The sequence below is a fragment of the Triticum aestivum genome, chromosome 3A (genome assembly GCF_018294505.1).
Source record: "Triticum aestivum cultivar Chinese Spring chromosome 3A, IWGSC CS RefSeq v2.1, whole genome shotgun sequence".
Classification (NCBI taxonomy): domain Eukaryota; kingdom Viridiplantae; phylum Streptophyta; class Magnoliopsida; order Poales; family Poaceae; genus Triticum; species Triticum aestivum.
The window spans coordinates 52,580,015-52,605,421 of NC_057800.1; positions in this window are offsets into that span (position 1 = coordinate 52,580,015).

Sequence of the window (25,407 nt, forward strand, 5' to 3'; positions counted from 1 at the left end):
CTCACGTACTCGCTCTGTCCCAGAATGTAAGAACGTCTAGTGTTTAAAACGTTCTTATATTTTGGGACGGAGGGAGTATGTAGTAATAGGTGCACTTGTACATGGGGGGGGGGGGGGGGGGGGGAGGGGACAAATAAAACAATTTTAATACAATACTGGATATTTTTACACCTGAACATTATCAAAACGCAACTACTCAAGAGATGTGTAGCTAATACATAGGACAATTTTTTCAGTTAATGCAGCAGCCTAACGTGATTTATTTAATCTTCTTACTTAATATTTTTCCACGTACCAAGCAATACAGTGGATTAAACAATCCAAAAATAATAATAGTTTGCAGTTTCATTATCTAGAAACTTTTAGACATACACGCATATGAACTGGAAAATCACAAATTAAACAGGCCAAGGAGCATAGGAAAAAGTCAGCTTGCATGATATCATTAATAAAGGAGCTTGAGAATTTGAATGTCAACTAACACATACTTGATTATCTGTTAGAGAAGGAATTTCTATATAACAAAATCACGAACTTGGCCACAATGAGAGCCATGTGATCATCAAGTGTACTTGGAGAAACTGCAAATTCATGCTTCTTAAGGCGCTCCTCACATGAAACCATTGCCATCAGATAAGATTTTCATGGACTAAAAGAATATCTTATTGTGATCTACTCTTTTTTTCATAAGAACGTATTTAATTATTAAATAAACAGAACTTGTGATGGGAAGAGGTGATTAACAATGTCTACTTGTTGATGTGTACCATGAATCATGCAGATTACCGTAGGCCATGAATTAGACAGATTACCATAGGCCATCTACGTTTGTGCTTACAATGAAGTGTGCAGATTACGACAGGTTGTTCCAATTACAACTGGCATAATATGTAAGATTACTAAACGCCATGGACTCTCGCATCTCTACAACGGGAATACATGTCCCATGGGTAATTCAAGCGCAAAGCTCCAGCAAAGAAGCAAGCACGGGTGGTAAGATTTATCAGAGGAACTGAAAAAACACAACCGTCTGGGAGCCAGTACAGGCGATGCAGAATAATAAGAGACTGCAGCTATATAAATTAGCAGGATACAGAGGTAGATCTGGGTGCAGATTTTGATTCACTGTGGTGTCAGTCACGGACATGACAAAGGCTACAGCATGGGCCTTAATCAGACCATGCATGCATGGATAGATCACTGCATTCTCCTGAACTAAGAACATCTAAATACACAAAAAAAGCAACCAAAATTTCAAGATGAAAACATTCAGAGGGGGTTTTCTTTGCCTTGATTGATGACCTCTCGGAAGAAATCTCTGAGCTGGTAGAATCTAGAGAAATCAACATCCACCATAGAAGGCCAATGTCGACACAGTGCAGCTGGGCGGGCCCTACACACATGGGGCATGCCGAGCTGAACTATGACGCGTAATCGCTGGATAAGCTGCGATCTGCATGGGGGCTGCTCTAGTCCACTAATAGCGCGCTGGTGGCGATCGTGAAGATGTGGAGGGCGCAGCGATTAACAGCCAATGACGACGCTGCCGTAGAGCTGCATGGGGACAACAGCCCCTGTGGACCACCTTGAACTGGCCATGGACAGATGCATGCGTGACCACTTGGATCACCTTGAACTGGCCATGGACAGATGCAACATATAACCCCCACCATGACGATGCCCTCCTCTACCACAGCCATCTGTGGCAAGCTAGCATGGCCTTGCCTTGCCGAGCCTCCAACATCTTCCATTGCTGAAACATGCGGCGAGTGGCCGAGTGGAGCAAGGACAATCCTAGCCTCCTAGACTCAATCATGTTCACGTGAATAGGATGAATAAAGAGAGGATTTGAGGACAGTATATCTCGTATGCAATACAATCTGTTACCTATATGTACGGGAGTATGTTGGTCCACTTGAATCAATCTGTTATCTTTTTTTTTCAACACAATCAATCTGTTATATATTATCTTGTCATTGGGAGTTTTTTTTGAACATCTTGTGATTGGGAGTGGTTTGTTGTGGAGACTTGAATCAAATGTTGAACATGGTCACGGGAAAAAAATTGTAAGAACAAATCGTAACGTGTTTCTTTTTGACAATTTGCAAGAAAAAAACTCTGTTTCTCAACGTACAGGCATAGATGTTGTGCCTCATCGCTATGTTTTTTTTCCATCGAGAGCAATAGATAAATAGATACTCCTAGATATTAGATCTAGACCGTAATAACTCGGTCCCATCAGATTAACGGCTCCTAATTACTGATTAACGTGGGAATTTCTAGGAAGTCTAGAATTAGTATAGGTATAGAGGTATAGATAGATAGATAGATTAGTCAACATATTATTAAATAGCAATTCAGCTTGATCAACAGTTCTTTCCCTGAAAACACAACCAACACAACTATTCAGGTGGTCTATGGAAGCATCGGTTTGTCCATTATAAAAGATATCAAGTATTTCATTTTTCTTGAGAGGATGATCAGGCAAAGCATTAAGTAATTGGAGAAGCCTCCTCGAAGCTTGTGGGAGACTCTCTTCTTCAATTTGCACAAAATTATATATTTCCCTTAAAGCAGCTTGTTTCTTATGAGCGGGAAAATATTTAGTAGAGAAGTAATAAATCATATTATGTGGACTACGCACACAACCAGGATCAAGAGAATTAAACCATATTTTAGCATCACCCTTTAATGAGAACGGAAACAACATAAGGATAAAGTAATAGCGAGTTTCCTCATCATGTGCAAAGAGGGTGGCTATATCATTTAATTTAGTAAGATGTGCCACAACAGTTTTAGATTCATAACCATAAAAAGGATCAGATTCAACCAAAGTAATTATCTCAGGATCGGCAGAGAAATCATAATCCTTATCAGTAATAAAGATAGGTGAAGTAGCAAAAGCAGGGTCATATTTCATTCTAGCATTCAAAAACTTTTCTTTAAGCTTAGCTAATAATTTCTTAAGATCAGATCTATCATTGCAAGCTAAGAAGTCTCTGGCAGTTTCTTCATCCATAACTTCATATCTAGGAGGAGAATCTTCATCATCACTTTCATCAATATTATCAGTTTCAATAATTTCATTCTCTCTAGCCCTAGCAAGTTGTTCATCAAGAAATTCACCTAGTGGCACAGCAGTATCAAGCATAGAAGTAGTTTCATCATAAGTATCATGCAAAGCAGAAGTGGCATCATCAATAACATGCGACCTATCGGAATCAATAGCATGTGTAGGTGTCACAAGTTTACTCAAAATAGAAGGTGAATCAAGTGCAGAGCTAGATGGCAGTTCCTTACCTCCCCTCGTAGTTGAGGGAAAAATCTTGGTTCTTTGATCTTTAAAGTTCTTCATAATGATAAGCAGATATAAATCCCAAGTGACTCAAAGAATAGAGCTACGCTCCGCAGCAACGACGCCAAAAAATAGTCTTGATAACCCACAAGTATAGGGGATCGCAATAGTTTTCGAGGGTAGAGTATTCAACTCAAATTTATTGATTCAACACAAGGGGAGCCAAAGAATATTCTCAAGTATTAGCAGCTGAGTTCTCAATTCAACCACACCTGGAAACTTAATATCTGCAACAAAGTATTTAGTAGCAAAGTAATATGATAGTAGTGGTAACGGTGGCAAAAGTAATATTTTTAGGTTTTGTAGTGACTATAAAAATAGCAACAGAAAAGTAAATAAGCGAAGAACGATATATAAAAAACTCGTAGGCATTGGATCGGTGATGGAGAATTATGTCGGATGTGATCGATCATGCAACAGTTATAACATAGGGTGACACAGAACTAGCTCCAGTTCATCAATGTAATGTAGGCATGTATTCCGAATATAGTCATACGTGCTTATGGAAAAGAGCTTGCATGACATATTTTGTCCTACCCTCCCGCGGAAGCGGGGTCCTATTGGAAACTAAGGGATATTAAGGCCTCCTTTTAATAGAGTACCGGACCAAAGCATTAACACATAGTGAATACATGAACTCCTCAAATTATGGTGTGTACCCTCTACGTCTTCACACCGTGGACATGGTCAGCGACAACCATGTGAGCTTCCAACACATGATCACCACGCTAGAAGATGACGTGGAGGACTGGAATGCTGGCGACCTTGACCACTACCTGGTTGCGTCCGGGGATCGGCTGTTGATGGTGAAACGGAGGAGGGAAGTCTTCATCGTGCTGTCGGTCCCGGGGCCGGTGTTCATGCCGACCAGCTGGTTCGAGGTCTTTGAGGCAGCCGACCTAGGCAACAGTCGAGGATGCTGGAGAAAGGTCAGCACCCTGATGGGACGGGCTCTCTTCCTCAGCGAAGGCTGCTCCGAGTCTGTTCCAGCAGGCGGTGCCCAAAACATCGGAGCTCGAGAGGATTGCATCTACTTTCTGAATGAACGCAACCATTATGATGCAAGGACGAGGAGCCTCTACTCTGGCGTGTACGACATGAGAGATGGGACTTTCTCACCCTTGCCGTTTGAGACAGTGGCTGCATGTGAAGGTCCATTCACAGCAACTTGGTTTTTCCCTACAGATACATGAGACTTAGTTAAGATGCATTGGTACAAGTTCATGCTGATGCATACTACTTCGTTCTAGCTTTTGCCTCATATTTTGATATTGTTTACACTAGATTTCCATTTCTCATTCACAAAAATTCTGCCGGGTGGGTTCCGCCCATCACGTGACTTAGCCAAACCTGGTTTTCTTGCGATTGTCGAGTGTGCATACCGTCGCTTCACACAATTGGTTAAGCTACAACCATTTGCACAATTGGTCCCTCCCATCTAGGGCATGTTTGGTAGGTTGCATTATTTTTCAGCTATTTATACATGTGAGTGAGTTGGGCTTGACTAAGTGAAACCATGTTGTTAGTATAGTTTGGTAGGCTGCACTGCACTGAGAGTTTGATGCTCGACGTTTGGTTGGTAGTCGTTATGGGTTATGGTTGTCACCGTGCAAAATATGATGTTTGGTTGTGCACGGCTTATATTATGGTCACCCCTTATCAATAATGGTGTCCTTATCTTACCACAGATTTCACTACATACGCACAATGAAATAAACATCGTTTCAGTCATGTCTAGCAAGTGAATGGTTGTTCATCATGGCTACTAACAAATTTTACTACAAATTGTTGCTTCTTCTTCATATTCTTGCGTTACCTCTGTTTGCCCACATTGCTGAAGGAAATATGCCCTAGAGGCAATAATAAAGTTATTATTTATTTCCTTATATCATGATAAATGTTTATTATTCATGCTAGAATTGTATTAACCGGAAACATAATACATGTGTGAATACATAGACAAACTTAGTGTCACTAGTATGCCTCTACTTGACTAGCTCGTTAATCAAAGATGGTTATGTTTCCTAACCATGAACAAAGAGTTGTTATTTGATTAACGGGATCACATCATTAGGTGAATGATCTGATTGACATGACCCATTCCATTAGCTTAGCACCCGATCATTTAGTATGTTGCTATTGCTTTCTTCATGACTTATACATGTTCCTATGACTATGAGATTATGCAACTCCCGTTTACCGGAGGAACACTTTGTGTGCTACCAAACGTCACAACATAACTGGGTGATTATAAAGGAGCTCTACAGGTGTCTCCAAAGGTAGATGTTGGGTTGGCGTATTTCGAGATTAGGATTTGTCACTCCGATTGTCGGAGAGGTATCTCTGGGCCCTCTCGGTAATGCACATCACATAAGCCTTGCAAGCATTGCAACTAATGAGTTAGTTGCGATATGATGTATTACGGAACGAGTAAAGAGACTTGTCGGTAACCAGATTGAACTAGGTATTGGATACCGACGATCGAATCTCGGGCAAGTAACATACCGATGACAAAGGGAACAACGTATGTTGTTATGCGGTCTGACCGATAAAGATCTTCGTAGAATATGTAGGAGCCAATATGGGCATCTAGGTCCCGCTATTGGTTATTGACCGGAGATTTGTCTCAGTCATGTCTGCATTGTTCTCGAACCGTAGGGTCCGCACGCTTAACGTTACGATGACAGTTATTATGAGTTTATGCATTTTGATGTACCGAAGTTAGTTTGGAGTCCCGGATGTGATCACGGACATGACGAGGAGTCTCGAAATGGTCGAGACATAAAGATTGATATATTGGATGACTATATTCGGACACCGGAAGCGTTCCGGAGAAGTATCGGATAAAACCGGAGCACCGGGGGGTTACCGGAACCCCCCGGGGGGTTAATGGGCCTCATGGGCCTAAAGTGGAGAAGAAGAAGGGGCTGCCAGGGCAGGCCGCGCGCCCCCTCTCACCCTAGTCCGAATTGGACAAGGAGGAAGGGGCGGCGCCCCCCTTTCCTATTCTCCCTCCACCTCTCCTAGTTGGACAAGGAAAAGGGGAGGGGAGTCCTACTCCCGGTAGGAGTAGGACTCCTCCTGCGCGCCTCCATAGGGCCGTCCGCACCCCCCCCCCTTGGATCCTTTATATACGGGGGCAGGGGGCACCCCTAGGACACACAAGTTGATCCACATGATCGTTCCTTAGCCGTGTGCGGTGCCCCCTGCCACCATATTCCACCTCGATCATATTGTTGTAGTGCTTAGGTGAAGCCCTGTGTCGATAGAACATCATCATCGTCACCACGCCGTTGTGCTGACGGAACTCATCCCCGAAGCTTTGCTAGATCGGAGCCCGGGAAGCGTCATCGAGCTGTACGTGTGCTAAGAACTCGGAGCTTCCGGAGTAACGGTGCTTGGATCGGTCGGATCGGGAAGACGTACGACTACTTCCTCTATGTTGCGTCAACGCTTCCGTTGCGGTCTACGAGGGTACGTAGACAACACTCTCCCCTCTCGTTGCTATGCATCGCCATGATCTTGCGTGTGCGTAGGAAAATTTTGAAATTACTACGTTCCCCAACAGTGGTATCAGAGCCTAGGTTTTATGGTTTGATGTTATATGCACGAGTAGAACACAAGTGAGTTGTGGGCGATATAAGTCATATGGCCTACCAGCATGTCATACTTTGGTTCGGCGGTATTGTTGGATGAAGCGGCCCGGACCGACATTACGCGTACGCTTACGTGAGACCGGTTCTCCCGGCGTGCTTTGCACAAAGGTGGCTTGCGGGTGACTGTTTCTCCAACTTTAGTTGAACCAAGTGTGGCTACGCCCGGTCCTTGCGAAGGTTAAAACGGCATCAACTTGACAAACTATCGTTGTGGTTTTGATGCGTAGGTGAGATTGGTTCTTGCTTAAGCCCGTAGCAGCCACGTAAAACTTGCAACAACAAAGTAGAGGACGTCTAACTTGTTTTTGCAGGGCATGTTGTGATGTGATATGGTCAAGACATGATCCTGAATTTTATTGTATGAGATGATCATGTTTTGTAACCGAGTTATCGGCAACTGGCTGGAGCCATATGGTTGTCGCTTTATTGTATGCAATGCAATCGCGATGTAATGCTTTACTTTATCATTAAGCGGTAGCGATAGTCGTGGAAGCATGAGATTGGCGAGACGACAACGATGCTACGATGGAGATCAAGGTGTCGCGCCGGTGACGATGGTGATCATGACAGTGCTTCGGAGATGGAGATCACAGGCACAAGATGATGATGGCCATATCATATCACTTATATTGATTGCATGTGATGTTTATCTTTTATGCATGCTATCTTGCTTTGATTGACGGTAGCATTATAAGATGATCTCTCACTAATTATCAAGAAGTGTTCTCCCTGAGTATGCACCGTTGCGAAAGTTCTTCGTGCTGAGACACCACGTGATGATCGGGTGTGATAGGCTCTACGTTCAAAGACAACAGGTGCAAAACAGTTGCACACGCGGAATACTCAGGTTATACTTGACGAGCCAAGCATATACAGATATGGCCTCGGAACACGGAGATCGAAAGGTCGAGCGTGAATCATATAGTAGATATGATCAACATAGCGATGTTCACCAATGAAACTACTCCATCTCACGTGATGATCGGACATGGTTTAGTTGATTTGGATCACGTGATCACTTAGAGGATTAGAGGGATGTCTATCTAAGTGGGAGTTCTTAAATAATTTGATTAATTGAACTTATTTATCATGAACTTAGTACCTGATAGTATCTTGCTTGTTTATGTTTGATTGTAGATAGATGGCTCGTGCTGTTGTTCCGTTGAATTTTAATGCGTTCCTTGAGAAAGCAAAGTTGAAAGATGATGGTAGCAATTACACGGACTGGGTCCGTAACTTGAGGATTATCCTCATTGCTGCACAGAAAAATTACGTCCTGGAAGCACCGCTGGGTGCCAGGCCTGCTGCTGGAGCAACACCAGATGTTATGAACGTCTGGCAGAGCAAAGCTGATGACTACTCGATAGTTCAGTGTGCCATGCTTTACGGCTTAGAATCGGGACTTCAACAACATTTTGAACGTCATGGAGCATATGAGATGTTCCAGGAGTTGAAGTTAATATTTCAAGTAAATGCCCAGATTGAGAGATATGAAGTCTCCAATAAGTTCTATAGCTGCAAGATGGAGGAGAACAGTTCTGTCAGTGAGCATATACTCAAAATGTCTGGGTATAATAATCACTTGATTCAGATGGGAGTTAATCTTCCAGATGATTGCGTCATTGACAGAATTCTCCAATCACTGCCACCAAGCTACAAGAGCTTCGTGATGAACTATAATATGCAAGGGATGAACAAGACTATTCCCGAGCTCTTCGCAATGCTGAAAGCTGCGGAGGTAGAAATCAAAAAGGAGCATCAAGTGTTGATGGTCAACAAGACCACTAGTTTCAAGAAAAAGGGCAAAGGGAAGAAGAAGGGGAACTTCAAGAAGAACGGCAAGCAAGTTGCTGCTCAAGAGAAGAAACCCAAGTCTGGACCTAAGCCTGAAACTGAGTGCTTCTACTGCAAGCAGACTGGTCACTGGAAGCGGAACTGCCCCAAGCATTTGGCGGATAAGAAGGATGGCAAGGTGAACAAAGGTATATGTGATATACATGTTATTGATGTGTACCTTACTAATGCTCGCAGTAGCACCTGGGTATTTGATACTGGTTCTGTTGCTAATATTTGCAACTCGAAACAGGGACTACGGATTAAGCGAAGATTGGCTAAGGACGAGGTGACGATGCGCGTGGGAAACGGTTCCAAAGTCGATGTGATCGCGGTCGGCACGCTACCTCTACATCTACCTTCGGGATTAGTATTAGACCTAAATAATTGTTATTTGGTGCCAGTGTTGAGCATGAACATTATATCTGGATCTTGTTTAATGCGAGGCGGTTATTCATTTAAATCAGAGAATAATGGTTGTTCTATTTATATGAGTAATATCTTTTATGGTCATGCACCCTTGAAGAGTGGTATATTCTTGTTGAATCTCGATAGTAGTGATACACATATTCATAATGTAGAAGCCAAAAGATGCAGAGTTGATAATGATAGTGCAACTTATTTGTGGCACTGCCGTTTAGGTCATATCGGTGTAAAGCGCATGAAGAAACTCCATACTGATGGACTTTTGGAACCACTTGATTATGAATCACTTGGTACTTGCGAACCGTGCCTCATGGGTAAGATGACTAAAACACCGTTCTCCGGTACTATGGAGAGAGCAACAGATTTATTGGAAATCATACATACAGATGTATGTGGTCCGATGAATGTTGAGGCTCGTGGCGGATATCGTTATTTTCTCACCTTCACAGATGACTTAAGCAGATATGGGTATATCTACTTAATGAAACATAAGTCTGAAACATTTGAAAAGTTCAAAGAATTTCAGAGTGAAGTTGAAAATCATCGTAACAAGAAAATAAAGTTTCTACGATCTGATCATGGAGGAGAATATTTGAGTTACGAGTTTGGTGTACATTTGAAAAATTGTGGAATAGTTTCGCAACTCACGCCACCCGGAACACCACAGCGTAATGGTGTGTCCGAACGTCGTAATCGTACTTTACTAGATATGGTGCGATCTATGATGTCTCTTACTGATTTACCGCTATCGTTTTGGGGATACGCTCTAGAGACGGCCGCATTCACGTTAAATAGGGCACCATCAAAATCCGTTGAGACGACGCCTTATGAGCTGTGGTTTGGCAAGAAACCAAAGTTGTCGTTTCTGAAAGTTTGGGGCTGCGATGCTTATGTGAAAAAGCTTCAACCTGATAAGCTCGAACCCAAATCGGAGAAATGTGTCTTCATAGGATATCCAAAGGAAACTATTGGATACACCTTCTATCACAGATCCGAAGGCAAGACTTTTGTTGCTAAATTCGGAAACTGTCTGGAGAAGGAGTTTCTCTCGAAAGAAGTGAGTGGGAGGAAAGTAGAACTTGACAAGGTAACTGTACCTGCTCCTTTATTGGAAAGTAGTACATCACAGAAAACTGTTTCTGCGACACCTACACCAATAAGTGAGGAAGTTAATGATAATGATCATGAAACTTCAGGACAAGATACTACTGAACCTCGTAGATCAACCAGAGTGAGATCCGCACCAGAGTGGTACGGTAATCCAGTTCTGGAAGTCATGCTACTAGATCATGATGAACCTACGAACTATGAAGAAGCGATGGTGAGCCCAGATTCCGCAAAATGGCTTGAAGCCATGAAATCTGAGATGGGATCCATGTATGAGAACAAAGTATGGACTTTGGTTGACTTGCCCGATGATCGGCAAGCAATTGAGAATAAATGGATCTTCAAGAAGAAGACTGACCTTGACGGTAATATTACTGTCTACAAAGCTCGACTTGTCGCAAAAGGTTTTCGACAAGTTCAAGGGGTTGACTACGATGAGACCTTCTCACCCATAGCGATGCTTAAGTCCGTCCGAATCATGTTAGCAATTGCCGCATTTTATGATTATGAAATTTGGCAGATGGATGTCAAAACTGCATTCTTGAATGGATTTCTGGAAGAAGAGTTGTATATGATGCAACCGGAAAGTTTTGTCGATCCAAAGGGAGCTAACAAAGTGTGCAAGCTCCAGCGATCCATTTATGGACTGGTGCAAGCCTCTCGGAGTTGGAATAAACGTTTTGATAGTGTGATCAAAGCATTTGGTTTTATACAGACTTTCGGAGAAGCCTGTATTTGCAAGAAAGTGAGTGGGAGCTCTGTAGCATTTCTGATATTATATGTGGATAACATATTACTGATTGGAAATGATATAGAATTTTTGGATAGCATAAAGGGATACTTGAATAAGAGTTTTTCAATGAAAGACCTCGGTGAAGCTGCTTACATATTAGGTATAAAAATCTATAGAGATAGATCAAGACGCCTAATTGGACTTTCACAAAGCACATACCTTGACAAGATTTTGAAAAAGTTCAAAATGGATCAAGCAAAGAAAGGGTTCTTGCCTGTGTTACAAGGTGTGAAGTTGAGTCAGACTCAATGCCCGACCACTGCAGAAGATAGAGAGAAAATCAAAGATGTTCCTATGCTTCAGCCATAGGCTCTATCATGTATGCAATGCTGTATACCAGACCTGATGTGTGCCTTGCTATAAGTTTAGCAGGGAGGTACCAAAGTAATCTAGGAGTGGATCACTGGACAGCGGTCAAGAACATCCTGAAATACCTGAAAAGGACTAAGGATATGTTTCTCGTATATCGAGGTGACAAAGAGCTCATCGTAAAAGGTTACGTTGATGCAAGCTTTGACACTGATCCGGACGATTCTAAATCATGGACCGGATACGTGTTTACATTAAACGGTGGAGCTGTCAGTTGGTGCAGTTCTAAACAAAGCGTCGTAGCGGGATCTACATGTGAAGCACAGTACATAGCTGCTTCGGAAGCAGCAAATGAAGGATTCTGGATGAAGGAGTTCATATCCGATCTAGGTGTCATACCTAGTGCATCGGGTCCAACGAAAATCTTTTGTGACAATACTGGTGCAATTGCCTTGGCAAAGGAATCCAGATTTCACAAGAGAACCAAGCACATCAAGAGACGCTTCAATTCCATCCGGGATCTAGTCCAGGTGGGAGACATAGAGATTTGCAAGATACATACGGATCTGAATGTTGCAGACCCATTGACTAAGCCTCTTCCACGAGCAAAACATGATCAGCACCAAGACTCCATGGGTTTTAGAATCATTACTATGTAATCTAGATTATTGACTCTAGTGCAAGTGGGAGACTGAAGGAAATATGCCCTAGAGGCAATAATAAAGTTATTATTTATTTCCTTATATCATGATAAATGTTTATTATTCATGCTAGAATTGTATTAACCGGAAACATAATACATGTGTGAATACATAGACAAACTTAGTGTCACTAGTATGCCTCTACTTGACTAGCTCGTTAATCAAAGATGGTTATGTTTTCTAACCATGAACAAAGAGTTGTTATTTGATTAACGGGATCACATCATTAGGTGAATGATCTGATTGACATGACCCATTCCATTAGCTTAGCACCTGATCGTTTAGTATGTTGCTATTGCTTTCTTCATGACTTATACATGTTCCTATGACTATGAGATTATGCAACTCCCGTTTACCGGAGGAACACTTTGTGTGCTACCAAACGTCACAACGTAACTGGGTGATTATAAAGGAGCTCTACAGGTGTCTCCAAAGGTAGATGTTGGGTTGGCGTATTTCGAGATTAGGATTTGTCACTCCGATTGTCGGAGAGGTATCTCTGGGCCCTCTCGGTAATGCACATCACATAAGCCTTGCAAGCATTGCAACTAATGAGTTAGTTGCGATATGATGTATTACGGAACGAGTAAAGAGACTTGTCGGTAACCAGATTGAACTAGGTATTGGATACCGACGATCGAATCTCGGGCAAGTAACATACCGATGACAAAGGGAACAACGTATGTTGTTATGCGGTCTGACCGATAAAGATCTTCGTAGAATATGTAGGAGCCAATATGGGCATCTAGGTCCCGCTATTGGTTATTGACCGGAGATTTGTCTCAGTCATGTCTGCATTGTTCTCGAACCGTAGGGTCCGCACGCTTAACGTTACGATGACAGTTATTATGAGTTTATGCATTTTGATGTACCGAAGTTAGTTTGGAGTCCCGGATGTGATCACGGACATGACGAGGAGTCTCGAAATGGTCGAGACATAAAGTTTGATATATTGGATGACTATATTCGGACACCGGAAGCGTTCCGGAGAAGTATCGGATAAAACCGGAGCACCGGGGGGTTACCGGAACCCCCGGGGGGGTTAATGGGCCTCATGGGCCTAAAGTGGAGAAGAGGAAGGGGCTGCCAGGGCAGGCCGCGCGCCCCCTCTCCCCCTAGTCCGAATTGGACAAGGAGGGAGGGGCGGCGCCCCCCCCCCTTTCCTATTCTCCCTCCACCTCTCCTAGTTGGACAAGGAAAAGGGGAGGGGAGTCCTACTCCCGGTAGGAGTAGTACTCCTCTTGCGCGCCTCCATAGGGCTGGCCGCACCCCCCTTGGATCCTTTATATATGGGGGCAAGGGCACCCCTAGGACACACAAGTTCATCCACGTGATCGTTCCTTGGCCATGTGCGGTGCCCCCTGCCACCATATTCCACCTCGATCATATTGTTGTAGTGCTTAGGCAAAGCCCTGCGTCGATAGAACATCATCATCGTCACCACGCCGTTGTGCTGACGGAACTCATCCCCGAAGCTTTGCTGGATGGAGCCCGGGGAGCGTCATCGAGCTGTACGTGTGCTAAGAACTCAGAGGTGCCGGAGTAACGGTGCTTGGATCGGTCAGATCGGGAAGATGTACGACTACTTCCTCTACGTTGCGTCAACGCTTCCGTTGCGGTCTACGAGGGTACGTAGACAACACTCTCCCCTCTCGTTGCTATGCATCACCATGATCTTGCGTGTGCGTAAGAAAATTTTGAAATTACTATGTTCCCCAACAATTGCCTCATCCCACTCCTACATTTTGCTCTTTCAAACTTCATCATTGTGTGTATTCACACCATGGCCGAGGTCATGATCATCATCAATCATCACATTCTCCTCCTTTGGCACAAGCTCATCACAACCCGTTTCTAGGATCCAATTATTGAGAATGAAACATGCAAGAATTAGCCTAACATTAGTGGAGAAAGAGAGTAATGGTTTCGGATCCATGATATTAAATCTGTTCTTCAAAGCTCCAAGTGTTCTCTCGGCTTACGGCTAGAGTGTCTGAAATTGAACAATTTCTATGCGGTCCTAGGATTGTTCCTAGAAGAGAACTTTTTCAGATGATACCTAGTTTTTCTTAAGGGCGGAAGAACACCAGACCGGCATGCATATCCAGCATCTCCTAGGTAGAACTTGTCATCGAGGACACTTGATAACCCACAAGTATAGGGGATCGCAACAGTTTTCGAGGGTAGAGTATTCAACCCAAATTTATTGATTCGACACCAGGGAAGCCAAAGAATATTCTCAAGTATTAGCAGCTGAGTTTTCAATTCAACCACACCTGGAAACTTAATATCTGCAGCAAAGTATTTAGTAGCAAAGTAATATGATAGTAGTGGTAACGGTAGCAAAAGTAATATTTTTGGGTTTTGTAGTGACTGTAACAATAGCAATGGAAAAGTAAATGAGCGAAGAACAATATATAAAAAGCTCGTAGGCATTGGATCGGTGATGGAGAATTATGTCGGATGCGATCGATCATGCAACAGTTATAACATAGGGTGACACAGAACTAGCTCTAGTTCATCAATGTAATGTAGGCATGTATTCCGAATATAGTCATACGTGCTTATGGAAAAGAACTTGCATGACATCTTTTGTCCTACCCTCCCGTAGCAGCGGGGTCCTATTGGAAACTAAGGGATATTAAGGCCTCCTTTTAATAGAGTACCGGACCAAAGCATTAACACATAGTGAATACATGAACTCCTCAAACTACGGTCATCACCGGTAATGGTCCCGATTATTGTCACTTCGGGGTTAACGGATCATAACACATAATAGGTGACTATAGACTTGCAAGATAGGATCAAGAACTCACACATATTCATGAAAACATAATAGGTTCAGATCTGAAATCATGGCACTCGGGCCCTAGTGACAAGCATTAAGCATAGCAAAGTCATAGCAACATCAATCTCAGAACATAGTGGATACTAGGGATCAAACCCTAACAAAACTAACTCTATTACATGATAAATCTCATCCAACCCATCACCGTCCAGCAAGCCTATGATGGAATTACTCACGCACGGCGATGAGCATCATGTAATTGGTGATGGAGGAAGGTTGATGATGACGATGGCGACGGATTCCCCTCTCCGGAGCCCCGAAGGGACTCCAGATCAGCCCTCCCGAGAGAGTTTACGGCTTGGCGGTGGCTCCGTATCGTAAAATGCGATGAATTCTTCTCTCTGATTTTTCTCTCCCCGAAAGTGAATATATGGAGTCAAGGTGGACGTCCGTGGAGCGTCAGGGGGCCCACGAGATAGGGAGCGTGCCCAGGGGGGTAGGCGCCCCGCCCACCCTCGTGGACAGGGTGTGGGCCCCCTGATGTGGATTCTTCTTTCATTATTTTTTATATATTCCAAAAATAATCTCCGTTGATTTTCAGGTCATTCTGAGAATTTTTATTTCTGCCCAAAAATAACACCATGGCAATTCTACTGAAAACAGCATCAGTCCGGGTTAGTTCCATTCAAATCATGGAAGTTAGAGTCCAAAACAAGGGCAAAAGTGTTTGGAAAAGTAGATACGACTGAGACTTATCAACACCGATGCCATCAGGTCAAGCCATGCAGTCAGCAAGAATTTTAGCATCATGGGTTAATCCTTCCCAGCCAGCTAACACATATGTAAACTTTGGATCAAAGTCAACACCAGGAAGCACCTTATGCCTGGTGTAGTGCTTTCTGCACTTGTATGTTGTAGACTATGACCTCGGGATTGTAGTAGTCACATGAGTACCATCTACTGCGTCAATACAGTCCTGTGGTGGCAACAGAACATATTGTAATGGACCTATGACAACATTACATGCATGTTATGGCATGATGTGTGAGTAGTGCTCTCCTTGAAATACGGATAGCATCTTGCGCTCATGAATCTTGTTAGGGGTTTTCCTAGTTGGTGTCGTGATCAACTCTCCTCTGAGCGTCCCAGTAGCATACAAGTCTTGCTTGAAATACCTAGAAAAGGTATCCATTGATCTCCTGAACGAGTTGTGAATCACTCTGAATCTCTGATTATGACCTACAACATGGAGGAACATGGCAACTTGGTCTTCCACGGAGGTGTGGATGCTATCTTGTACCAGTCCCCTGTTCCTAAATGTCTCCACAAGCTTTGCAAAAGGTGCTCTTAGCATTTGAAACATGTTCATAGCCTCTATGTCATTGTAGTTGTAGATGTAGTTCATATTCGCCATCCTCTCCCTATCTTGGATTAATAATGGACCATAACAGATGGCAGGCTTATCACTCTGACAAACAGCTCTCTTGTGGACCAACATAACGCAGGCCTGAATCACAGTATAAGTGATGCTGCCTAAACAACCAGCTTCATCCGCTCGTCCATAACGATCTAATGGCGACATCGATGGTGCGGTAAGAAATGGAGAAATACGTACTTAATGACCTAACAGGGGAGGGGGAGTCTATGCTTCTTATCCTCATTGGAGTAGGCGACCCACCTATGGCGTAGATGAGGAGGACGAGACAGAGTCGGAGACAAAGGGGAGAAGCAGGTCCTGATGCCGGAGATTGAAGTCATTGTCTCCACCGCCACCACTTTTGCAGATATGAGCAGCCACCGCCTGAAGGAAATATGCCCTAGAGGCAATAATAAAGTTGTTATTTATATTTCCTTATATCATGATAAATGTTTATTATTCATGCTAGAATTGTATTAACCGGAAACTTAGTATATGTGTGAATACATAGACAAACAGAGTGTCCCTAGTATGCCTCTACTTGACTAGCTCATTAATCAAACATGGTTAAGTTTCCTAGCCATGGACATGTGTTGTCATTTGATGAACGGGGTCACATCATTAGAGAATGATGTGATGGACAAGACCCATCCGTTAGCTTAGCATAATGATCATTCAGTTTTATTGCTACTGCTTTCTTCATGACTTATGCATGTTCCTCTGACTATGAGATTATGCAACTCCCGAATACCGGAGGAACACCTTGTGTGCTATCAAACGTCACAATGTAACTGGGTGATTATAAAGATGCTCTACAGGTGTCTCTGGTGGTGTTTATTGAGTTGGCATAGATCGAGATTAGGATTTGTCACTTCATGTATCATAGAGGTATCTCTGGGCCCTCTCGGTAATGCACATCACTCTAAGCCTTGCAAGCATTGTGACTAATGAGTTAGTTGCGGGATGATGCATTATGGAATGAGTAAAGAGACTTGTCGGTAACAAGATTGAACTACGTATGAGGATACCGACGATCGAATCTCGGGCAAGTAACATACCGATGACAAAGGGAACAATGTATGTTGTTATGCGGTTTGACCGATAAAGATCTTCATAGCATATGTAGGAGCTAATATGAGCATCTAGGTTCTGCTATTGGTTATTGACCGGAGATGTGTCTCGGTCATGTCTACATAGTTCTCGAACCCGTAGGGTCCACATGCTTAACGTTCGATGATGATTTGTATTATGAGTTATGTGATTTGATGACCGAAGTTTGTTCAGAGTCCCGGATGAGATCAGAGACATGACGATGAGTCTCGAAATGGTCGAGAGGTAAAAATCGATATATTGGAAGGCTATATTCGGACATCGGAAAGGTTCCGAGTGATTCGGGTATTTTTCGGAGTACCGGAGAGTTACAGGAATTCGCCGGGAGAAGTATTGGGCCTTATTGGGCCATACGGGAATAGAGGAGGCAGGCCAAAGGGAAGGAGGCGCCCCCCATAGGTCCGAATTGGATTAGGGGAAAGGAGGCGGCGCCCCCCTTGCCCTTTCCTACTCCCTCTCTCTTTCCCTCTTTCTTCTCTCCTACTCCGGAAAGGAAAAGGGGAATCCTACTAGGACTTGGGAGTCCTAGTAGGACTCCCCACACTTGGCGCGCACCCTCTAGGGCCGGCCTCCTCCTCCTCCCTCCTTTATATACGTGGGCAGGGACACCCCAAAGGCACAACAGACAATCTCTTAGCCATGTACGTGTGGTGCCCCCCTCCACAGTTACACACCTCGGTCATATCGTCGTAGTGCTTAGGCGAAGCCCTGTGTCGGTAACTTCATCATCACCGTCATCACGCCGTCGTGCTAACGAAACTCTCCCTCGACCTTAACTGGATCAAGAGTATGAGGGACGTCACCGAGCTGAATGTGTGCAGATCGCGGAGGTGCCGTATCTTTGGTGCTAGGATCGGTCGGATTGTTAAGACGTTCGACTACATCAACCCTGATGTCATAAAGCTTCCGCTTACGGTCTATGAGGGTACATGGACAACACTCTTCCCTCTCGTTGCTATGCATCACCTAGATGGATCTTGCATGTGCGTAGGATATTTTTTGAAATTATTGCGTTTCCCAACAGTGGTATCAGAGCCAGGTCTATGCGTATATGTTATATGCACAAGTAGAACACAAAGGAGTTGTGGGCGTGGGTATATACATATTGCTTGCCGTCACTAGTTGATTCTTGATTCGGCGGTATTGTTGGATGAAGCAGCTCAGACCGACATTACGCGTACGCTTACGCGAGACTCGTTCTACCAACGTGTTTCGCACACAGGTGGTTAGTGGGTGTCTGTTTCTCCAACTTTAGTTGAATCGGATTCAATGAACAGGGTTCTTTCTGAAGATCAAAAAGCAATCACTATAACGCATTTTGGTTTTTGATGCGTAGGTAAGAACGGTTCTTGCTCAGCCCGTAGCGGCCATGTAAAACTTGCAACAACAAAGTAGAGGACGTCTAACTTGTTTTTGCAGGGCATGTTGTGATGTGATATGGTCAAGACGTGATGGGATATAAATTGTTGTATTAGATGATCATGTTTTGTTAAAGTTATCGGCAAATGACAGGAGCCTTATGGTTGTCTCTACATTGTATAAGATACAAGCGCCATATAATTGCTTTACTTTATCGCTATGTGATAGCAATAGTTGCAAAAGCAATAGTTGGTGAGACGACCATGTGACGACACGTTGATAGAGATCAAGATGATGGAGATCATGGTGTCATGCCGGTGACGATAGAGATCATGACAGTGTTTTGGAGATGGAGATCAAAGGCACAAGATGATGATGGCCATATCATGTCACATATTTTGATTGCATGTGATGTTTATCCTTTATGTATCTTATTTTGCTTAGTTCGGCGGTAGCATTATAAGATGATCTCTCACTAAATTTCAAGGTATAAGTGTTCTCCCTGAGTATGCACCGTTGCGACAGTTCGTCGTGCCGAGACACCACGTGATGATCAGGTGTGATAAGCTCTACGTTCACATACAATGGGTGCAAGCCAGTTTTGCACACGCGGAATACTCGGGTTAAACTTGACGAGCCTAGCATATGCAGATATGGCCTCGGAACACTGGAGACCGAAAGGTCGAGCGTGAATCATATAGTAGATATGATCAACATAGTGATGTTCACCATTGAAAACTACTCCATCTCACGTGATGATCGGACATGGTTTAGTTGATTTGGATCACGTGATCATTTAGATGACTAGAGGGATGGCTATCTAAGTGGGAGTTCTTAAGTAATATGATTAATTGAACTTTAATTTATCATGACTTAGTCCTGATAGTATTTGCATAACTATGCTGTAGATCAATAGCTCACGATGTAGCTCCCCGTTTATTTTTGATATGTTCCTAGAGAAAAACTATGTTGAAAGATGATAGTAGCAATGATGCAGACTAGGTCCGTGATCTGAGGACTATCCTCATTGTTGCATAGAAGAATTATGTCCTTGATGCACCGCTAGGTGACGGACCTATTGCAGGAGCAAATACAGATGTTATGAACGTCTGGTAAAGCTTGGTATGATGACTACTTGATAGTTTAGTGCACCATGCTTTACAGCTTAGAATCGGGACTTCAAAAACGTTTTGAACACCACAGAGCATATAAGATGTTCCAAGAGCTGAAATTTGTATTTCAGACTCATGCCCGAGTCGAGAGGTATGAGACCTCTGACAAGTACTTTGCCTATAAGATGGAGGAGAATAGCTCAACCAGTGAGCATGTGCTCAGATTGTCTGAGTACTACAATCGCTTGAATCAAGTGGGAGTTGATCTTCCAGATAAAAAGGTGATTGACAGAATTCTCTAGTCACTATCACCAAGTTACTAGAACTTCGTGATGAACTATAATATGCAAGGGGTGACGAAAACGATTCCCGAGCTCTTCGTGATGCTGAAACCGATGAAGGTAGAAATTGAGAAAAGCATCAAATGTTGATGGTTGACAAAACCACTAGTTTCAAGTAAAAGGGCAAGGGAAAGAAAAGAAACTGCAAGAAGAATGGAAAGCAAGTTGCCACTCCCATAAAGAAGCCCAAAGCTAGACCCAAGCCTAAAACTGAGTGCTTCTACTGCAAAGGAAATGGTCACTGGAAGTGGAACTGTCCTAGATTATTGGCGGATAAGAAGGATGGCATAGTGAACAAAGGTATATTGGATATACATGTTATTGATGTGTACTTTACTATTGTTTATATCAACCCCTCGGTATTTGATACTGGTTCAGTTGCTAAGAGTAGTAACTCAAAACGGGAGTTGCAAAATAAACAGAGACTAGTTAAGGGCGAGGTGATGGTGTGTGTTGGAAGTGATTCCAAGGTTGATAAGATGACCATCACACACTCCTGTTACCTTAGGGATTAGTGTTGAACCTAAAATAAATGTTATTTGGTGTTTGCGTTGACCATGAATATGATTGGATCATGTTTATTGCAATACGGTTATTCATTTAAGTCAAAGAATAATTGTTGTTCTATTTACATGAATAAAACCTTCTATGGTCATACACTCAATATAAATGGTTTATTGAATATCGATCGTAGTGATACACATATTCATAATATTGACGCCAAAAGATGCAGAGTTAATAATGATAGTGCAACTTATATGTGGAACTACCGTTTAGGTCATGTTAGAAGGGAGAGAGAGATTGGTGGAATAATTCGTTGTATTGCTTGTGCCTCGTGGGCATATATATAGGAGTGCATGATCTACTTGGAGTACAAGACAAGCTAGAATACTTCCTAGTTTATCCTATGTTTCCTAATACAATCACGTTACTCAACATCCCCCTGCAGCCACAACAGTAGCGACGCGGACGGTGAGACTAGAGAAGAATCCGAAGGCAAGCCGACGGACACCCCCCCCCCCAGTCAAAACGGTCGATGCATCACGGAGTCGTGGCTGGACTGGAAACCGACGAGCTTGCTCAAGTAAGGCGGTAGCCCTTTGTGTCATTGTCGAGGTAGCCAAGAGCATGGGTGGTGGAGCCGTGGTCGAGGTAGTCGTGCGAAGAATGTCGTGGTCGATGTCGAGTCGGGGTGGTCGGTGTCGAGGAAATCACCGTGGAGCTGCGGTCGCAAGGGGGCGCCGACTTAGCACGGGCGCAGTGGCGTCGAAGTAGTGGTGCACCGGGAAGAAGATGTTGTTGACAACGTATCGCGGCGGGTTTTCCAAGCCCGGGGATACATCATGGACGAAGACACGCATCGGTGTTGCCACCACCGGGCATGTGTAGACGAGGGACCTGCACGAGCTATATGCCATGTCGGAGAAGTCGGAGGGGCCAGCAGAGAAGAACTCGACGATGATTGCGGCATCCATCGGCGTGGGGCCGATGTCACCAACGGTGGTCGGAGTAGATGAAGTGGCCGGGGTAGATGATGGCTTCCCTGGCGACGGGCTGGTGCTGGACGAAGACGAAAGGGGTGGACAGGCGGCTGCAGTGGCTATGAGCTTGGCGGCGGCGGCGACGACGACGGCTTGGTTAGGTGCGCGACGGCGATGCTCAAAGTAGGCGAAGAACCCTGACAGTGTGACGAAGACCGGCGCAGACGGTGGCATTCCCGCACCAAGGGAGATGGCGCGACGCATACCACGGGAAGTCGACACGTAGGGACGGAGAAGTTGACGAAGCGCCGTACCAGGCTTGTCAGTCCCGGGGACACGTCATGGATGAAGGCATGCTTCGGTGTTGCCAGCACCGAGCATGCATAGATTGGGACCTACACGAGTTGTACGCCATGTCGAAGAAGTCGGAGAAGCTAGCAGAGAAGGACTCGATGACGGTTGCAGCGCCAATCGGCGCGGGGCCGATGTCGCCCGCAGTTATCAGAGTCGACGAAGTGGTCGGGGTAGATGACGGCGACGGAGGGCGACGCAAACCAATCAAGCGTAGATCGAAAAAGCAAAAATTAAAGGCCGGTCAAGATGACCAGCGGAGAGAGAAAACCCTAGATCAAAGGATCGTAAAAAGACTCTCTAGGGCAGCCGGTCAACACGACCGGCGAACGAACCCTAAGTACGGGCCGCACGGCCCCCAGCGGCGGGCATGGAGGCCGACCGCCCCGAGGGCGGCGCGTGGGTGCAGAAGCGGCAGCGGCTAGGGTTTAGGACCCGGAAACTGATACCATGTTAGAAGGGAGAGAGAGAGAGAGATTGGTGGAATAATTCATTGTATTGCTTGTGCCTCGTGGGCATATATATATGAATACATGATCTACTTGGAGTACAAGACAAGCTAGAGTACTTCCTAGTTTATCCAATGTTTCCTAATACAATCACGTTACTCAACAGGTCATATTGGTGTAAAGCGCATGAAGAAACTCCATGAGGATGGACTTCTGGAATCACTTGATTATGAATTATTTGATGCTTGCGAACCATGCCTCATGGGCAAGATGACTAAGACTCTGTTCTCCGGAACAATGGAGCGAGCAACTGACTTATTGGAAAAAAATACATACTGATGTATGCGGTTGCTACCTCTTGAGTACTGCGTTGGTTTTCCCCGAAGAGGAAGGGATGATGCAGCAAAGTAGCGTAAGTATTTCCCTCAGTTTTTGAGAACCAAGGTATCAGTCCAATAGGAGGCTACGCGCCAGTCCCTCGTACCTGCACAAAACAAATAAATCCTCGCAACCAACACGATAAGGGGTTGTCAATCCCTACACGGCCACTTACGAGAGTGAGATATGATAGATATGATAAGATAATATTTTTGGTATTTTTGTGATAAAGATGCAAAGTAAAATAAAAGCAAAGGAAATAAATAAGTAGTAGGAGACTAATACGATGAAGATAGACCCGGGGGCCATAGGTTTCACTAGTGGCTTCTCTCGAAAGCATAAGTATTCTACGGTGGGTGAACAAATTACTGTTGAGCAATTGACAGAATTGAGCATAGTTATGAGAATATCTAGGTATGATCATGTATATAGGCATCACGTCCGAGACAAGTAGACCGACTCCTACCTGCATCTACTACTATTACTCCACTCATCGACCGCTATCCAGCATGCATCTAGAGTATTAAGTTAATGAAAATAGAGTAACGCCTTAAGCAAGATGACATGATGTAGAGAGATAAACTCATGCAATATGATGAAAACCCCATCTTGTTATCCTCGATGGCAACAATACAGTACGTGCCTTGCTGCCCCTACTGTCACTGGGAAAGGACACTGCAAGATTGAACCCAAAGCTAAGCACTTCTCCCATTGCAAGAATGATCAATCTAGTAGGCCAAACCAAACTGATAATTCGAAGAGACTTGCAAAGATAACCAATCATACATAAAAGAATTCAGAGAAGACTCAAATATTGTTCATAGATAGACTTGATCATAAACCCACAATTCATCGGTCTCAACAAACACACGGCAAAAAGAAGATTACATTGAATAGTTCTCCACAAGAGAGGGGGAGAACATTGTATTGAGATCCAAAAAGAGAGAAGAAGCCATCTAGCTACTAACTATGGACCCGCAGGTCTGAGGTGAACTACTCACACTTCATCGGAGGGGCTACGGTGTTGATGTAGAAGCCCTCCGTGATCGATGGCCCCTCCGACGGAGCTTCGGAATAGGCCCCAAGATGGGATCTCGTGGATACAGAAAGTTACGGCGGTGGAATTAGGGTTTTGGCTCCGTATCTGATCATTTGGGGGTACGTAGGTATGTATAGGAGGAAGGAGTATGTCGGTGGAGCAACATGGGGCTGATGACCCACAAGTATAGGGGATCTATCGTAGTCCTTTCGATAAGTAAGAGTGTCGAACCCAATGAGGAGCAGAAGGAAATGATAAGCGGTTTTCAGCAAGGTATTCTCTGCCAATACTGAAATAAGTGGTAATAGATAGTTTTGTGATAAGATAATTTGTAACGAGCAACAAGTAACAAAAGTAAATAATGTGCAGCAAGGTGGCCCAATCCTTTTTGTAGCAAAGGACAAGCCTGGACAAACTCTTATATAAGGAAAAGCGCTCCCGAGGACACATGGGAATATCGTCAAGCTAGTTTTCATCACGTTCATATGATTCGCGTTCGGTACTTTGATAATTTGACATGTGGGTGGACCGGTGCTTGGGTGCTGTTCTTACTTGAACAAGCATCCCACTTATGATTAACCTCTATTGCAAGCATCCACAACTACAACAAAAGTATTAAGGTAAACCTAACCATAGCATGAAACATATGGATCCAAATCAGCCCCTTACGAAGCAACGCATAAACTAGGGTTTAAGCTTCTGTCACTCTAGCAACCCATCATCTACTTATTACTTCCCAATGCCTTCCTCTAGGCCCAAATAGTGATGAAGTGTTATGTAGTCGACGTTCACATAACACCACTAGAGGCTAGACAACATACATCTTATCAAAATATCGAACGAATACCAAATTCACATGACTACTAATAGCAAGACTTCTCCCTTGTCCTCAGGAACAAACGTAACTACTCAGAAAGCATATTCATGTTCATAATCAGAGGGGTAATAATATGCATAAAGGATCTGAACATATGATCTTCCACCAATTAAACCAACTAGCATCAACTACAAGGAGTAATTAACACTACTAGCAACCTACTAGCACCAATCCCGGACTTGGAGACAAGAATTGGATACAAGAGATGAACTAGGGTTTTGAGATGAGATGGTACTGATGAAGATGTTGATGGAGATTGCCCTCTCCCGATGAGAGAAGCGTTGGTGATGACGATGGAGATGATTTCCCCCTCCGGGAGGGAAGTTTCCCCGGCATAACAGCTCTGCCGGAGCCCTAGATTGGTTCCACAAAGGTTCCGCCTCGTGGCGGCGGAGTTTTGTCCCAAAAGGTTGCTTCTTATTTTTTTCTCGATGAAAGACTTCGTATAGGAGAAGATGGTCATCGGAGAGCCACCAGGGGGCCCACGAGGTAGGGGGTGCGCCCCCCACCCTCGTGGAAAGGGTG